Source organism: Rattus norvegicus, chromosome 6 (genome assembly GCF_036323735.1).
Source record: "Rattus norvegicus strain BN/NHsdMcwi chromosome 6, GRCr8, whole genome shotgun sequence".
In the NCBI taxonomy this organism is placed as follows: Eukaryota; Metazoa; Chordata; class Mammalia; order Rodentia; family Muridae; genus Rattus; species Rattus norvegicus.
In genome coordinates, this window is record NC_086024.1 from 113,367,218 (window position 1) to 113,386,062 (window position 18,845).

Here is an 18,845-nt window from a genome sequence, read left to right on the forward strand (position 1 = left end):
TTCCTGCCTGAACCTCTGTTGGATATGATGTTGTGTACATGGGAGGGGATGGTTTGGGTCCTACCCAGCATGGGAGAGAGAGGGAGAAGTGCCACCTACACAAAGAACCAAAGTCATCAGTATTGTTTCTGGTTGAACTTTAGAAAGGGGTTGTCAAGAATGACAGCAGAGGTCACACTTTTCTTGTCTATGATCCTGAGATATTCCAGAAGTAGTAGGTCACTCTCACCACTAGTAAGGTAAGGAAGCATTAGGAAAGAGCTTCTGGGGGTTGTGACTATGGGAAAGTTGGTTGCATTTTACAAGTACTTATGGCAGCCTTTCCATTATGACATCAGCTGAGCACTTTATAGATATTAGATTATGGTCATTACTTTCCTTTCGTAGGATTTGTAGCTCGTTTGTGGGCAGAGCTCAATTCCATCCTTCAGAGTCTGGCTGGCATTGGCCCGTATCTTTTTTGCCACTATGCTTGGGTGTTTATTCTGAGGTATAGGCACTGACTTCTTAGTACTCAGCCCAAGAGTGGCTATGCTGTCCTATCCTCTTCTTTGCTCCATAGGGAGGAATGAAGTTTAAGACAGATGGGAACTCGCATAATCGATGGGTGGACATGAGGATTGTTTGAAATGAATAATCAGTATGATTGGGTAAGTATCTGCCACTCATTCAAGACTGTGAAACACTTTGAATATTCCTGGACCATGTTAAGGTTTGATCCCTAAGCAGGACATTTTAGAATTGCTTTGAAAATGATTTGAGTGTCAGAATGGTTTCTGCCTCAATATTTTTTTCCTTCTAAAGTTTCTTTTTGGTTATGTTTTTCCACCACCATTAACCTATCCAAGTTGCTCACCTTCAGGTGGAGGAGGAGAAGGATGTTGCTACAGATTAGACATCCAGATTCCTACCTGGATCTCTCCCAGGCTGGAGTCCATAGTCCTTTGCTGATGGTCCTTCTTAGCTGGCAAAAGGCTGATGAATTCAGGGAGATGACTGGAAGGCTTGTACTGGCTGCAAGCCCTGGAGACTCTTTTGTTCCATGGGATAAGCAGGATTCTTGGAGTTAGAAACAGTCACTGGAAGCTGACCTCCTCACAGCCTGAATGTTCAGATCCCCTCCTGGGATGGTGCCTGCACATAGATAAATCTTTCATTCACCTGATCTCCTTCCTTCTTGCCAGACATGGTTGTCCTGATCAGGTCCTGCCTTTTTAGAATTTTGGAAGGCCTGCTGTACTATCCCCATGACTCCCTACTGTTCCTGTGTCCTGTGATTAGACTCTTTTAGTGCAAGTCTCCTCCTTGAAAAATACTACGTTGCTCCATGGCACAATCTGCCATGCACAATGAATGTCTAATAAATATAATTAATAAGAAGTCACTTATTAATAACAAGGGAGTTATCATGACCTAGAGGATAGAAAGCCAAACTAACTCCAGCAGGCTGGCAATGTAGTACAGCTCTTGGGAGACAAGTGCAAGAACACAAGGAATGTTTGCAAGGGACCTTGGGAAAAATTCTTTGGGATAATAACACTGGGGGATATATTTGAAATATGCCCAGGAGTAGGGCATGTGAGGTGTTAGTGACTTTAAAAACAACACAGCAGAGAAGGTTGGGAGACTGGAGAGCTTGGCTCTCTTGAGGTCCTGCCTTTAAGATTAGTAGAGCTGTCTAACGTCAATTCTAGTGGCTTGATCTTGTTATAAGAAGTCTTTGAGAACTGTATGGTTGTTTGGAGTGGGGTGATGGGAACACAGAAGGTAGAACCCATTTAGCCAGGAGACACAGTTCAGTTGGTAGGGTGCTTGTCTAATAGGCAGGAATCTCTCGCTTTGACTCATAGTTTGGATAGATGGAACATGGTGTTGCATATCTGCAATCATGGAAGCAGGAGGTAAAGGAGGAGAAGGTAGAATTAGAAGTTCCAGGCTATCTTAGCAAATGTGAGCCTAGCTGACTTATACCACCAGATCATGTCTCAAACAAACAAAAAGCAAACAAACAAACAATGACATGAATGACAAAGCACCCAAGCTCCAAACAAAATAAAATAAAGCAGCAATCAAAAACCAACATCCCCAAACCAAAACCAAGTTAGCAAGTAGAAAGAGATGCTCATGTGGTAGGAGGGAAACAAATGAGCTCATTAATGATTCCAATCATGCTCCAAAGACAATTGGAAAGATCAGTAAGTAAACACTAGTATCTTAATAATGCAGGGGGTAGAGATGTGTCAGAGGCCAGTAGCTCTTGCTATGTAAGTATGAGGACTTCAGTTCAAACCTCCAGAACCTCCCTTAACCTGCTGTGTAGATTAGGGTATGTGGATAGACAGGAGGATCTCTGGGGCTTCATGGCTTCCAATCTAGCTCCCAGATCAGTGAAAGACATTTTCCCAAGGCAAGATGACAGAAAATGATGGATCAGGATACTTGATATCTTCCTTTGGCCTCCACATAGGCCCAGGTGCATATACTGGCACACATACACTACACACACACACACACACACACACACACACACACACACACACACACACACAAACTGGACACAAATATTTCAGTAAAAGCCACATGAAATTTATATACCAAGCAAGAGTCATTAGGGAGTCAGAGAGAGACACCAAGTCTGTTTATTGAGAATTCTGATTTTATGTGCACAGTCTTATTTATAAATGTGCATTGTATAAAGTTCAGTAGAAGACACAATAAAACCAACTTGCATGAGTTAAATGGAATGCTCTGTTCGTGACGGCCACATGCTTACTATTGTACTGGGCAGATGGCGATAACTCCAGAGATGAGGCTTCACACCTCTCTCGTGCTGCTAGGGTCAACCCAGTAGGTCATGTAAGACCCAGTTCATCTCATTGGTTACTGCTCTCTTAAATTCTTCTCTGACAATAACAGCAGACATTCTTGATACCTTTGGGGCGTTCACTATTATAGGTGCTTAGCCATGTTGCTTCTCTCCTATCTCTTATGAATGTGCATGCATATGGTCATGTGTGTGTGTGTGTGTGTGTGTGTGTGTGTGTGTGAGCATGTGCGCGTCATCACAAATGTGCACTCACCCATGTAGGTTAGAGGTTAGTGTCTTCATCAATCACTTTATGCCTTATTGTCTTTTATCAAGGTGTTTGTATGCTTGTACGTATGTATGTATGTATGTATGTATGTATGTATGTATGTATGTATTTTGTATGTATATGAATGTCTTTGTGAGTGTATGTCATGTGTCTGAAGAGGCTAGAAGAGGATATTGAGTGCCCTGGAACTAAAGTTATAAAGCGTTTGTGAACTTCCCCATTGTGGGTACCAGGAAGCGAACTCTGCCTTGGGTCCTCTGCAAGACCAGGAAGTGTTCTTACAGATGAGCCATCTTTCCAGTGCCACACAACTTGTTTATTGAGATCGAGTCTCTCACTGGGACCCAGAACTCATCATTTAGCCATGCTAGCTGGCAGGTCTGTCTCAGTGATATGCTTGTCTCTATGTCCCTAGTTCTAGGATTGTAAGTCATACCACCACATTCGGATATTTACACGGTTACTGGGGAATTCGGATCCTCATGCTTGCCTGGCAAGCTATAGAGTGACTTATCTCTCTGAACCTTTCCCTTTAGGCTTTTGCCTTCACATCCCTTGGGCCCTTTACTGATGGGTTACATCTTCGGAGTTTTCCTGATGTATTCTGGGAACAAATAAGGTGCATAGGATTTGAGGAGGACACAGATGTGGAACCAGGACAGTTCAGGTAGAGTTGAAAAGCTGTATATAAAATTTATTCATGATGACACATTTGTTTGTGCTCCTGTGTGTGCTGGATGCATGTGGGTATTGAAGAATAGAACACACACACACACACACACACACACACACACACACACACACACACACATTCAGAAAAATGAAATTATGACCTGAAAGGCCAGGCACACTCCAACATAGACTAGCAAGTCTGAAATTGTCTGTGACCATCTAGGCTTGGCCCCAATACAGCTTTTTCCTTATACATTCTGTCTCCAGATTAGAATAACTGCTCACTTATTGACAGTCCCATCGAACGTCCTTTACACTATTCTAGATTACATTCCCTTTTCTTTATATGAGCACATCTCTGCCTCTATCCAATGGGCTGAAGATTTACTGGGCCGGGGACTGTGACAAATCCATTTGGTGTCTCGTGAGCCTGATACTTGGGACACACAGCGTTAACCTTGCCTGAGGTGGGAGAATACTAGGATGCTGGAGAACGGGCTGCAAGGGGCACAGACCTAACAATTGCCATCTTGGGGGAGGATGCATAGGAGCCCTAGTTCTTGAGTTACGTACACTTAATTTTAAATTTCTGGTCGGCTATTTCCGCACACAGGGCCTTGAGAATCATTTGTAGAGCTCAAGATGGACTCCAGTTAGTACTCAGCAGACTGAAAAGATGCTGGTCTGTGGCAGTGCTTGACAGCTGTTGGTGGATATTATTACCCTTGGTGTTAGCCTGAAGAGCAACAACAGTGTGCCAATATAGCCTTGTCAAGGTGAGGCAGCAGTCAAAGGACTTGGGGATGTTTGCTTGCTATGGGCACCAATGTCTGACACTGAACAAAACCTTGGTGATTGTTGCTCATCACTGTCATCTTTTGTTTAGGCTTGACTAGGGGAAGGCTTCCTCACAGAGACTAGTTATCAAAGTTGGTGACTGATCTCTGAGGGCTTTGGAGTGTGGTGGAAATGCCTGAACCCTCTTCTTGGGGCACAAGTCAGGGTAGACACCTCCGTCTAACCCCCTAAAGCTTGAGCCTTGTCTCTATATCCTTTAGCTTTCAGTTGCTCTGGGATAGACTTGGCTATCCCGTGGATCTGTTTTTCTCGGTGAGGGTCCACTGAATGGAGGTATCATTTGTCACTTTCATTTCAACGTCCCTGGCTGCCTGCCCTTGTGTCCCATCTAGATCCAGCAGTCAGAGGTGTTCGTTGAAGGAATGGTTTCCTGTCCTAGTTACAGCCTCCTCCACCTCCACCAGATGCTCAACAATTGCCCTGGTTTTGCAAGGGAAACTGAGGTACATGTCAGGTTAGTATCCTCTCCCTGTCTTTAGTCAGCAGTGGACAAGTGTGCCCTAGGAAGTGGGCAGTCCTTAGTGTACGGGCATGTGAAGATTTCTTTCTCTTTCTTCTTTTAAAGAAATCTTTATTTGGAGTCTTGCTCCAGTTCTGGAGAGGAACTCTTCTCTCAGCTGGGGTGAGGGTGAATGATACTCCAGAGCCCAGTTCTTACAGAGAGCTTCGGAGTGCCCCTTCCCTAATAATATCTTCTCAGCTATTTGCAAAACACCCAGCGAGGTGATGAAGCCCTGAGCCAGGCAGCCTAGCTGTCTCTTTAAATGCCGGGGTCTGTGAGGGAGAGGGAGGGGCCAACTCTGGAGTGCGTGAAATTCCTGGGCTCCTCTGGCAGTCTCAGGCTCAGAGCGCAGCTCTACACATCTCCTCTTGCATGCAACTCACTGAGCGAGGGAGAGGCAAAACATCCTCCCCTCACGCAGCCACCACCGGCAGCTCCAGAGACACAGGACCTGCTTTTCGCACCTCCAGCATTCTCTCTTCTTCCCTGCCACTCCCTCCCAGAGAGAGAAAAAGAGAGAAAGAAAAAGGAAAAGGAGTCAGAAAGATTCTGGGATTTGAATCTTTCCAAGGAGGAAACACCCAGCAAACTCAGTTGATTAAACACCAAACTGACAGATTCCCAACTCTTCGGTTCAACTCCGAGGTAAGATTCTGGGGGAAAAGGCAGGCAGGCAGGAGGCAAACCGACCCCAGGTTTTGTCCATTCCAGGAAGAGGTTGCACTTGAGAGGGTAGAAGTTTTCTTTTGGGAGCGACCAACCTAGATTTTTTTCTTTCTTTTTTCATTTTTCTTTTAAACGCTGGATTTGAGGACCACAACTGACCACCGGAATGCATTTTCAGCTCCTCCTGTTTTACTTGGGTTTCTCCTGGAAGTTGTGTTCTTTTACTCGAGACGTTAGGAAAGTCATTAAATGTTTTAGATTTATTATATCCTTCCTCTTCTTTTACTTACTTGTGTGTGTGTGTGTGTGTGTGTGTGTGTGTGTGTGTGTTTTTAAAGACTTTCGCCTATTCGATTGGATTATTAATCCAAAATGATGTGTGCCTATCACTTCTCTTTAGGTTGATCCTTTTTTTCTTCTTGACATTTTGAAGCCACTTTCTTTCTTTTCCTGGAGAAAGGACTTTGAGAATCATAGGAAGACAAAATCGGATGGAGACAGGGATTTCCCTTAGCTGTCAAGAAACTGAGGTGTGTATGTGTGTGTGTGTGTGTGAGAGAGAGAAAGAGTGTGTGTGTATGTATGTGTGTACACACACTCATGTGTGTTTTTTGGAGGGGGTGTGGAAAGGTCATTCTTTAGTAAAATTTCAGCTCAGACTCCTGTTATCTTGAGGAGGCACACTCAAGAGGTGAAAAGGTTTCCTGTGTGTGTGTGTGTGTGTGTGTGTGTGTGTGTGTGTGTGTAGTGTAGGCGCACAAGTATATGTGTACTTCTCTCTTTGGATCAGTTACAAGGGAAATCTTCCTCCTCTGCCTTCCATTTGTTTATATTAATGATTTAGTAGCAAGCTTGTCTGAAAACTTCCACTCTGTGTAAGCACTGTGGGTTTTGCAAGCTCTGAGTGACCTTAAAGCCTGGTTCGATTTTTTTTTCTTCTTTTTCTTCTTCTTCAAAGCTCTGTGTTGTATCCAGAGTTTGGGCTTTCTCTCTCTCTCTCTCTCTCTCTCTCTCTCTCTCTCTCTCTCTCTCTTAACCACAAAACTTAACTGCTCTAGAAACATTGTACTGATTACAATGAAAAGAAAAAAAATCCCCCAGCCTCCATCCTTCCCCAAGCTAGTGATGTAATACCAACCTATGGACTCTGCTGCCTTGCAGGTGACTTATCTTGTGGGTACTTGTTAAAAAAAATTAATTGCTCCCTTCCCTTATTAAATGCATCCTTCTTTTGATTTTGCTCAGAAAAAAAAACGTTATACGATGAGAAAATTGTATATGTATATATTTTGCGCACTATTATTGGGTTTAGATAGAGTGGGTCTCCCTTCCTTGAATTTTATTTTGTATTATTATTATTATTTTCATGCAAAGGTCAAAGATCGTGGAGAGCTAGTCTAGGATGGAGTGATCCCAGTTGGACCGTATGAGAGTAGATAGACTAGAAACTGTCTTCTCTCCGCTTCTTTCAGCTAGCTATTTCCGCTTTGGGGAGAGAATATTTCTTTTGCTATCCTGACCCACCCCAATATTCTGATTTAATTTCCCTCCCTTGTGTCTAGAGGATAGCCCCAAGAGAGAGGGGAGCACTCCTTGTCACACCTGGAAGATGGTGTAGTTTTGGGGGTCAGATGACCGTATGTCTTTGTGACGAAGAGTCTGAAGGAAATTTGAACTGCCAGCATACTGGGTGACTTGGTTGCTGGGATAGTCTATCTGGGGGCACCTGGAGGTTAGTCAGGGGAGCCCACAGAACAGTCCCTTTCTTAATGTGCTGCTGTGGGTAGAGCCTTCCTACATCGTTCAAGGGCTTCAGCGTCGCCTTTCAAGTTACAATGGTCCCGCTGGCTATGATGGGCAAGTTTACCTAAGGGCTGCTGGGTACGTGTCGAAGGGATGGTGGGAGAGACCAGGCAACGCTGGTATTTTTCTTTCTTAATCTTCAGGCTTAATCTGCCTAACTCATATTGGGGTAAACGATATTTCAGACGGGTACTGCTTGTGCAGATGTATTCCTATTGTTTGATTTTTTGTTGTTATTGGGGAATGGAGTAAGGGCTCTTGGCCCATTTTCTGCAGCCCTGGGTTCACCCTGCAAACCAATCTTCCCTTTTGGAGAAAGGGGAAAGGCTGGACACTGGAAGTTCGCTATTAAAGTGAGCAACAGGGCTGGGTTAGAAATTTTTTTTTTTTATCCACTGGACTGTGCAAATGCCCCTTTCTGGAGCTTTCCAGCCCTTTCTGATGATATAATAATTTTTGAAAATTACTTCTTAAGAAGCGAGACCAGGAATCAAAGGAATTCTAGATTTCGAGAGACTACTACGTCTTTGCTTCTCTGGTAGCTTCCTATTATTTATTACTGGGGAACCGATGGGGTATGGCCTCCGTTTTCCTTGCTTTCTTTTTTAGTGCTGCGTTCCTATGTTGATGGTTGCTGCTTATATAAGGAAGGGATGTATCGAGGTGGATTGATGCTTGAGGTTTTGAGATCGGCTACTGAGATTGGGTGGCGGTTGGTGTGTTTGTCGATGTGCATGGTAGGAAGGTCTTTTCTTTTGGATGGTGGGGGACAAGGGAATGGTCGGAGAATGGTAGGTAGATGAGATGCTCCAGTGAATGGGGACGTGAGGGGACACAGAGGTGAGGTTGGAAGTCACCGATTTGCAGAATTTCTGTCCTGTATCCCCCCTTTCTCTCGCTCCTTGAAAAAAAATCCATTATCTCTAAAAACACATTATTCTTCAATTGGCCTTTTAGAGAAAAGAGAGAGAGAGAGAGAGAGAGAGAGAGAGAGAGAGAGAGAGGGAGGGGAGGGGTTAATTTGGTGAGGGGGCTTGGTTGTAATTAGCCCACTGCTGCAAAACTGAGATACACAAATCCATCGGCACCAGCTTTGGGGGCTCCGAGAAGCAGCGGAGAGAAGGGGTCGGGTTATCAGCCTTGGATGAACAGTGTAGGCGGTGGGGTTGGTGTTTGGGTATTGTGTGTGTTTGTGTCTCTGTGTGCGAGCAATTTTGTCTACTCCATCACCAATTTCCCCTCCGTCCTCCCTCAATCCTGCCGTAGTCTTACTTCCATTTCCATGCACGATCCCCTCTACCCTCTACCCAACCCCCTTTCCTTCAGCCCTTTCCATCTCCATGAAAAAATTCTGATTCTGATGACTATGCGGCTCTCTCTCTCTTTTTTATTTTTTTGTCTTTTCGCTACACAACAGTGGTGCGATGGCCTTTCCTACATGCCACACGGATGCAGCCTTCTGATAGGAGGGCTAAGTCGGCACATCCACACACGCAACAACACACGCTTTTGCACACACATTCTCTCACACACAAGCAACCAAGGGCTTGATTGCATTCGGTTGGTTTTGATGCGTTTGCCTCCCCCACCCCACACCCACTTCCACCTCCAGCCATGGCCCCTTTGCCCGTCTTCATGCGGGGGAACACAGGAACACTGTAACCTTATCTTCTTGCCACCGCTGCCGCTTTACCCTCTTGCTATTATTCTCTTTTAAATGCTGTGATGTGTCGCAGTTCATGGGATTAGTATGTTGTAGGGGGAGGATACCTCACGAGGAGGTGGGTAGATGACATTAATGATTTTTTTTTTTGGGCCAAATAAGCACTCAGTGATAATGATCCAATTTAACCATCCATGAAATCTATGTTTGCGGCACACTGAAGGGAGGTTGCAGGGGAAAGCAGGGTCTGGACCTCTGGGGAACTTGATGCCTGGAGAGCAGACACAGCCCCCACCCCCATGCACATGGCTATGTGCTCTCACACACGACAACACACACACACACACGCACAACCCTGATCAGTGGACTGTGTCAAGCCGGAGGGCACTGCAGAATATCCCTGAGACTTGTGGTTTGTTGGGAAGGTAGAGTGATGTCTTTGTCCTACCTAGCTCTCTGATGTATAGACAATGCAAGGTCTTGAAATTCTTGGTGGCCTTTGTGTTGCCTTTTGTATGGGGGCTAGAATGGTGTTTGTGTTTTTTTTCCAGACAGAGCTGGGCATCCAATTGGATGACATGGGATTCTCGACCCTGTATGCGTGTGGTTCAGATAGGAGACTGACTGATATTTTTGTGCTGGGTGGCTGTGTGCAGTGTATCTGTGTCTACTGAGGAAGTAGAGTATTATGGGGGAGATAAAGGCAAAATTGGGGGCATTTAGCAGGGGAGGGGAGAATAGAATCCTCAAGGAATCAGAAAAGAGGGTAGAGGGAGAAGCTGTTTGCAACTCTAGCAGGAAGCCTCAAGTGAGATTCCCGGTCCACCAAGCAAAACTGTGGGTGGGTGAACTCAAGGGTGATGGGTGGGTGGATGGAGACTGAAGGGGGAGGAGGGACAGGTGGGTAAAATGAAGGGTTTTCCCTGCTACCTACCCAGAGCTCTGGGCTGAGCTCAGAGGAAGGCTTTGCTTTCCTCGTAGGTATCAGCCACCTCTTGGGTGGTACGGCCTTGTCGGAAGCTGCAGGCTGCGAGAACTGAAACTGCCCTTGGCCATGAGATCAGCTAGAGTCTCCTGTTCTCTCTGGCTTCAGCTGCTTTCATGATCAGACGCCATTTTCCCCTTCTTCTTCTTCAGCTAGAGGTGTGTCATGTTATTAGCAATTATAAGTGAAATTGGAAAACATTAAAAAAAATCCTTAAAGCAAAATGTGGATTGTCCCATCTCTCCTGTGTTGTTCTCTCTCCCTGGCACTGACCTTGAGGAGTTAGGGAGAAAGAGTTACGTCATTGCTGGAGAAAGGGGAGAGTTGGGGAGTTGGATGTCTGGGAGGTGGATTACTGTGGCAAACCCAGAAAAGAGCTTGCTCTCAGAATCTTGGGCTGTACTCTCCTTGTACAACCTCTCAGGTGTAGATGGGAGAGTTTCAAACGAGACAAGCATCCCTTCCCAAGCATGACACCTGGAAATATACTCTGTCTCAGTTGTCGTTAGGCCCCAAGGCCTTCAGCATGCACTTGCTTGTAAAGGCCCAGTTGTGCTGCAGTGCTCATCTGTGGGCTAGCTGCGGCTTCTCTGTGGTGGAAGCCAAGTGCAGCTGGGCCAGCCACAGGTGGCTGTGCTAGGCTTGGGGCAAAGGCTGTGGTACTAGCAATCAGTCCCTTCCTGCAAGTCATGGTTCAAATGACAGCTCCTCAGAGGGGCCTTTCTTGACCCGCTTCCTGAAATAGTCCCCTTTAATATTCTGATGTTCCTCCTGCTCAGCTTACTGTCTTGAGTTTTAATGAGTTTATCATTACTGAATATTGTGTAAAATATCGATTATATAGTATTTAATTTCTGTCCATAGAATGCAAGCTCTGTGAGGTCAGGGACTTTATTTTTGTCTATGTTCCCAGTGCTGAGGACATTCCTTTGCACATAGTGGGTGGGTGTTCAATAAGTATCTGCTTGTCGGAGGGAAGAACCATATGGGTTTGGGGATGGAGTTGCCTCTGCTTTTGTATGTTACTTTCTGGGAAAGCTGAACTTTGCTCAGGGCTATCTTCGTTGCGCCTGCAAGTCTAGATCTGTCGGGGTAGTTGTCAAGCATGAACTTTCTGATTTCAGTAAAAAGCTCTTTTCTCACACTGGCTCAGTGGCCCCTCAAGCTCCCTCACCATCCTTACCCTCATCAGATTAGAGATGTTTTACTTATTATACACTCCCTCAGACCCAAGATTTTTTTCTCTCTATGTAACATCTCACTTAACCCTCCAAGTAATTCAAAGCAGCATACTAATATTATTTGCTCTGTTGACAGAGAAGGAGACCCAGACATTACTAAAGTAGTCTGATAAAATGACAGATCAAGGCTCGACCTCAAATCTGTCTTATTTCAGAGCCTAATCTCATGGCCTTCATATTATGTGCTTAGAAGGAAAAGGGAAACAAGGCATCTTCCCCTTCAGTACCCTCAATACAAAAGAGGGAAGTGAGGCTCAGTAATGACATGGCTTACTGAAATCGTATATAACACTGATATGGACAAAGCTAGAATCCAGGTTATAGCCCTTCATAGCTGTCTCTCAGGTTCCCTTCATTCATCAGAGAGTGGGGTCTTGATGTGTCTTGGAGGAGAACAAGCAAAATGTTTGTAGAGCTAAAGAAATTATGGATGATGTTTCAGTGTACTTGGGCTTCCTGGTGAGCTCTGTTCCCAGGTTGCTAGAGCCAGAGTAAGTCAAAGCTATCTTTTGAAAGCATTCAAAGAAGAGACTCCAGTGTGTGTGTGTGTGTGTGTGTGTGTGTGTGTGTGTGTGTGTGTGCGCGTGCGCGCTCATGTTAAGGAGTGTTCTGAATGTGCATGTCCTCCTTCTCTAGAAGTTATAGGATCTCCATGATGCAAGCAGCCCATGTCTGCATCCTGACAGCCTGTGTTTGAGGTGATGGTAGGCTCTCCCAGGCTGTTAGCTCTTGATTCTTAATGAGGGATGTATAGACCCCCACACCGTATATTTCAGTTTTGCTCTTAGAGGCTGGTTAGAGATACTAATGGTGTCAAATATGTGTTAAGGTCTTTTCCCAGTCTTCTCTGTGCTACCCTATGGTTAGATTTGAGTGACCCTAAGTGGGGTTGGAGATGGATGACCTTGATGGGTGTTAGACATGAATGACCCTAAATAGGGGTTAGACATGAATGACCTGAATAGGAGTTAGAGATTCTAGCCAAGAGTACATCTATTTGTTTGGAGGAGGTGAACAGAGTAAAATGGAGCCTTAGAACCAAGGAAGGGTTATCCTTGTCCAGATCCTTGAAGCTTGACACCTAGTCATTTCTGTGTGACCTTGAGATGGTGTAAATGAATGCCCTGGTTTGTTGACAGTTCCTGTTTAGGACTATGTCCAAGTCTAATTATTAACTCTGAACTGTGTCCTGGTTTGGATGATAAAATATATGATCATCCTTCTTTGAGATGACATCACCTACTTTCTCTTAATGGGACAGAAGAAGGAAGGTGTACACTAGAGTCAGAAATCCAATTTTATCCTCAGAAGGTAGCCAAGAAGAGAACCACTCTCTAGTGATGCTACTAATTGCCCTCAATTTTCATAGTTAAGACTTAAATCTTCTAAGTGGTCCCCATACTACTATATCTCCATCTCTCTCCCAAGCAGTCCTACTAGAGCTAAGGATAACATTTGATTCCTGACTATGCACCAGGCACTATGCCTAGTACTTGACCCATTCTATCTTGCTTAGTCTTCTGACCATCCTGTAGGAGAGTTACAGTTATCATTCTACTGAGGATAAAAGCTGTTAGGTAACATATCCAAGGTCACTAGGTTAGGAGTGGCATGCCTAGCTTTGAAGACTTTGGTCTTAACCATGGTGCCATACCCCATCTGTGGACTTGATGCTGAGAGCTGTCCCAAACTCTGGGATATGCTTAAGAAGTTGGTATGAGTTTGAGGAACTAGGATTAAAAAGTGAGGCTGCTGATGAAGGAGTGGAGCCACTCCTAGATTTTTAAGTAGTGTTTTGGAAGTCTGTCTCCTATGTCTCAGTGACCTTCTTTACTTCAAGTACCAATCTGAGGAGGGAGTTAGGTGGTTTAAAATGGTGGATGGTGGGCAGAAGAAGATGGAGAACCAAACCCATCTCTGCTTTGTATTATGATCCAGGGCCTTATGGGGATGGGAGGGAATATGGCATTGTGCTGTCCGTGGCCTTAAATTAGGGCCTGACCCTTAATGTGAGAGTCTGCTAAAGAGACAGTTGTCTAACACCTGTCTCATCTGCTATTTGATTAGATGGGTGCCATCCTCATTTGATGGAGAAGTTGACAGTTGAAGAGACTAGCTAGCGTATTTAGAATTGTCATCAAGAAATAGCAGGTCTTAGTTCTAAGCTTGGGTCTCAACACAGAGACCTTGCTCTGTACTCTCTATGGGGCCATGGAATAGAGGGGGCATCATTATTGATAATTAGAAGGGGGCATATTTCTGAGAGAAGTCTTCATATCAGTTCCTAATGTCTGGGCAAGGCTTTGGTCATCATCCTGGTCAGCCACTACTGGTCAACAATTCCCTCACTCCAGCTATGGCCAGAGATCTGCTGCTGCTCTTATGTTTGAATGAGTGTTGATTCAGTTTGGAGAAAAGCAGAAAATGGGACCCTGTATGGTGTCACAGAAGGGGTGCCTGGGAGTTCCCTCTCTTTCCAAAGAGCAACAATCTATGTACTCACTACAAGCTAATTCCCAACCCCTCTGCCTTGTAGGACAAAGGCAAGAAGGCACTGAAGGCTTCTCTCCAGAGACAGGAATAGAGGAACGAAGAGGGAAGAGACTGGGGTTTTCTAGGCTGACTGACCCTCAGGAGTAAGAAGGAACTTTTTCTTGGTTGAGAGGCAGGGATGAAGGGAAGCACTTTTTTGACTGAGGGGCCCCTCTATAGCCCCCAAGCTGAGCAGCATTAGTGTCGTTGCAGTCCCATTGAAGACTCTGTTTATTTTTCCAATAATGTGTTAATTAAACATCGATTTCCGGGTAGAGGAAAGGGAATTGGATTGCCAGAGCTAAATGGAGTGAGGCAGATTGGGAAGTGGTGAGAGGGGCCCCCATGCTGGAGTCAGCATTCTTCAGAATCACCCCAAGAGGACAGAGGGGTGCTGGGGCAGCCTTCTGGCTCCCAGTTTGCAAACGCTATCTCTATAAGAGCCTTTGAGAGAGGCATCCTTTCTATTTTGGTTGTCAGCTGTCTGTGGGATGTTGGTCCAAGGAGGAGGTACTATTATCTTCTACTTTTAGGAGCAATTTTAGCTTATGGAGAGATGTTCTGCCAAGTTTTGCTCTTGGTAAGAGTTAGCACATTGTTTAAGTGAACACAGAGTAGGTACTTTTTTATAATTCTACTTTTCAGATGGGAAAACCCAGGCTCAGAGATAGAACAAATTCAGAGAGTAAGACTCAGCAAGGAGAAGGAGTTTTAGGGGCTAAGGAAATGGCTTAGTAAATCTCTCGTATGGCTAACAAAAGCACTTGAGTTTATATCTCTAGTATTGTCTTAAGGATGCTGCTGTTGTAGCATCTTTTGTGATCCCATTGCTGGGGGACAGAGACAGGCAGGTCTATGGAGCTCACTGGTCAGCCTGTCTAGTCAGTTGGTGAGCTCCAGATTCAGTGAGAGACCCTGTCTCAAAAAATAAGGTGCAGAGTGGTTGAGGTAGACACCCAGTCTTAACGTCTGGTTCCCAAATTCATACGTACACACATGCACACACAACTGCACCTCACACACCCACATGACTACACACATACCACAGGCACACATACATAAACTTATACAGGCAAAAGGGAAGGAAGGGGTATTAGAAGAATTTAAAATATCAGTGGTTGTCAGAAGAGCTACCAAACTGTCTGAGCTCCTTTAAAAGAAAAAAAAAGGCAACCAATAGAAACAAATAAAAGCATTTGGTGTTTTCTCATTGACTGGGGTGGTTTGGGCTCTCAGTCTGTGCCAGCAACTGCATTAAGTGCTTTTCCACACAGGGTAGGAGGATTTATTGTGTAGGTATCAGGTCATACCACCTCTACTGTATAAATGAGGAAACTTCGCTTGCTTGAAGTTGCAGAGCTGGTAAATGGTTGGATAAAATTTTGATAAGGATGTCTTTGAATTTCATTACCTTTTGCTCTATGCCAAGAACACGGATCATGGCTCAGTATGTTGCCTAAAAGTTGTAGAAAACAAGGACTTGGAGAGGGACCCACTGGTCAGATTGTAGACTCCACAGGTATCAGGTCCTACAGCACAGATCTACATCTGATGCCACATCTCAGACATCAGGTGGAAGAAGGCGTGTGTGTGTGTGTGTGTGTGTGTGTGTGTGTGTGTGTGTGTGTGTGTGTTTTAGGGACCTGTGCATCATATTCAAAGCAATGCAGGTTTTTATACCGTGGCTCAGTGGAGCCTCTTCTACAGAACAGGTAGTGGAGGGCTGGAATGGTTTTATACCTCTGCAGTGAAGGAGGAAGTGAACAGGGACACACATCCAGGACCCTGTGGGGCAGCACTTATGCCCATCATTTTCATCTTAGTAGGAAAATAGCTCTCAGACATTGGTATTCATCAGATCTACAGGCATCTTTGACAAGATGTCCCCTCACCCTACCTGCTGATCTGAGATGTGTAGAGAGGGTAACCCTGGTTGCTGTCTGCAAACTAGGCACTGTCTGGGGGAAAAGGAGAGGCTATAATATTCAGGCCAGCCTAAAACCCCTTGATTCCAGATACATGAAGAGTCCTGCCCCCTTTTCCCTAGAGGCAAGAAAAGGGAATATGTTGACTCTTATGGTCACCTATTGATCTGTGAGGTTTGCCCTTCCTTGGCTCAGAGCTCAATGTTCCCTTTTGCCATGAGAAGGTCCATTTACCTGGACTGGGTCCCTATACCCACTGTAGTACCTTGTTTTATAGCAATGCTGAGGGAGGGAAGCTGATCTCATCCTGGAGACTCAGTAAACCCCATCTTAGGCTTTAAAAAAAGAAACCAACTAGAGTAACTCTTGCAGCAATTTGAGTGTTGAGAAGCATGTCAGCACCAGCCTTGCTGGGGTTTCCCCCAGGGATCAGTAAAACATCTTCTCTGGGGCTCATTTTAAGCTTTTCTTCTAAAGCTGTCATAAAGTGGAGAATAGTTGGAACCTTTCGGAGCTGGAAGGGACCATGGTGATTATTTGTGCCCATGTTAGTATTCTATTCATTTTTTCATTCATTTGTTCATCCAACAGACATTTATTAAACATCTACTACATCCCGGCACTGTACCAGGTTCTGGGAATACAGCCATAATTGTGAGAGGCATTTGGTTCATCCCTCCTAGAATTTCAGCTTGGGTGGAATGGCAACTAGACAACACAAAAATATAATTACACATTGTGACGAGTGTTCTGAAGGAAAAGTACTGGGGGCTCTCAGAATTAGATAGATCTAATCTGGCTCCAGCAGCTTGAATATATCAAGCACCCACTATAGGCAGGCAAGTGCTGTGTAAGGGGGTCGGTCCCCCATAGAGTACCTTATTTAATCCTCTTAGTGAATCTTGGCGGGAGGGACCCATTACTATGCTTGTGTTGTTAGAGAAGAAGAAACTGAGGCATGGAGAGTCACCAAGAACGCACTAAACATGAAGCTTTATGTTTAGACCTGAAGGAAGGATGAAGGTGAGGAGAGACCTAGAACAGAGATGCTAAAGCAGGAGGAGATGAGGGTTCAAGGACAGCAGTAATATGTTTAAGAGACTCGTGTGTGATGCTGAAAAATATGGAGTGGACAATAGATGTTCACACCACAAAATTACCAGGTGAGGTAATTCTTATCTGAGCTATGTGCAGTTATTCTGCAATGGAGATAGACTTCCCACCCACACTGTGTTGGATATGATAACCACAATTTTGCCAGTGCACAACTGACAAATGTGTTGGTCAGGGTGAGGCACACCTGTAATCCAGGAAGAGGGAGGCAAGAGGATCAGGAGTTCTGAGGTCTGCATGGGCTAAGATGTGCCTGAGGCCAGCCTGGACTACACAAAAAGACTCAATGGGTTAAAAAAAAACCCGACAAAACAACAACAACAACAGTAGCAGCAGCAACGAAACCCTATGCCTCCCCCTCCACCTCACTCTCTTAAAAAAGCAGAGAAGAATATTCATTCTCCTGGTTTCTCAGAGCTCTTGGATGCTAGCCATTTTGGGAAACATAGAAAAAGTAGAAATTCAAGCCCCTTGTTGCAGGGGATGGAAGCTAGGCTTGGGAGGTCTGGTGCCAGTCACAGGGAAAGCAGCCGGGAGTGGCAAGGCTGCTTGGAGTCAGGTTCCTGGTCTCTTAGTTTCTGGCTATGAAATGATGTCATTCTCAGGTATCAGCCCTCTGAGCATGCCCTGTCTAGGCTGCCTGAACTACACCTTTTGAGTGGTGCTAATCATAGGAGAGGAGGCAAGGGACCTGTCATCAAACTATAGACCTACTTCTTCAGGTAGGTAACCAACACAGGGGAATGCTAAAACAAACACTTCATAAAGCAAGGTTCTCTCTTCACTTGGAGAGACTATTGCTTCTCCCTCTTGTAACAACCATTGGGTCATGTCTTCTGAGTTGGTTGGCCCCCCAGGAGTCCAGAGCCTATGTCAGCAGCTCAGGTGACAGCTCTTGTCTGGTTTCTGCTTCCAGCTCACCTTTCTTCCCTGCCTGTTGCTGATTGTAGAGTCGCTTTTCTTTTGTAACTCTGCTCTCACCAAGGTGCCATGTGAGCCTCCCCTTACATGCTCTCCTGAGGTTGACTCACCTTATTTGTGTGGTCTTCCAGCCAGCCTCAGGCTGAGCTACAATAAGCAGATGGGACTGGAGCTGAGACAAAGTTTAGGGCTTTAGGTTTTGGCCTTGGGTCATAACCATGAGAGATGGGCAGGAAGATGTTGAAGGAGTCAGGAGCCAAGCTATGGAACACTGATGGAATATGAGTTTCTGCAAGATTTTCAGGACATGTGATTTGTTTCTTTGATTGTTTCCCTAACGTGGAACTCAGCAAGTTTGATGTAGGGACAGATGCCCCATGGAATGAAAGCTCTTCATGTTCTGACTTTACTCTCTTCTAGAGGTTGAAAGGCTAGTTCCAGCCAGGGGCAAACTTGGGAGTGGGCAGACCAGCTAGCTCTCTGCTTGGGTTCCACCAGGGATAAAAGGATGGGACCACCTCTATACTGACTTCTAATACTGCCAAGAGCAGTGTATGAAAGCAACAGTTTGACTCTCTTGCTTCCTGAGATCTAGACGGAGAAGAGAAGGCTGGCCACCTTCTCTGGGAAGGGGCAGATGTGTGGGAGGTATGAAGGCTGACAGGAGTGGGTTTTGGCACGTACATGCTAGTCGCTTAGTCATTTCTTTTGGATGTGTGGGGTTATTATTATTTTCCTAGCATCTAAATGCTTATAAAAATGATTTTATTACTACAAAATAATGTGTGTATGTGTTATAGAACATTTAGAAAAATCCCACAAACAAAAGGCAAGAGACACCTGGCAGTTCCCTCTCCAGACGGTCAACC

At 45.0% G+C, this 18,845-nt stretch overlaps 1 protein-coding gene across 48 annotated transcripts in view; it reads left to right on the forward strand.

Moving 5' to 3' along the window:
• The first annotated feature begins 5,449 nt into the window (after positions 1–5,449).
• Positions 5,450–18,845, forward strand: part of Nrxn3 (neurexin 3) — a 1,631,407-nt gene continuing 1,618,011 nt past the window's right edge. For 41 of the 48 annotated variants that reach the window (XM_039111627.2, XM_063261433.1, XM_063261440.1 and 38 more), the window contains exon 1: positions 5,451–5,772. The gene's annotated coding sequence lies outside the window, so the exon portion shown is untranslated. Of the gene's footprint in view, positions 5,773–7,280; positions 7,675–7,726; positions 8,135–10,240; positions 10,403–18,845 lie in introns of those variants that run through there. The other 7 variants (XM_039111661.2, XM_063261446.1, XM_063261447.1 and 4 more) reach the window with 5 other exon arrangements.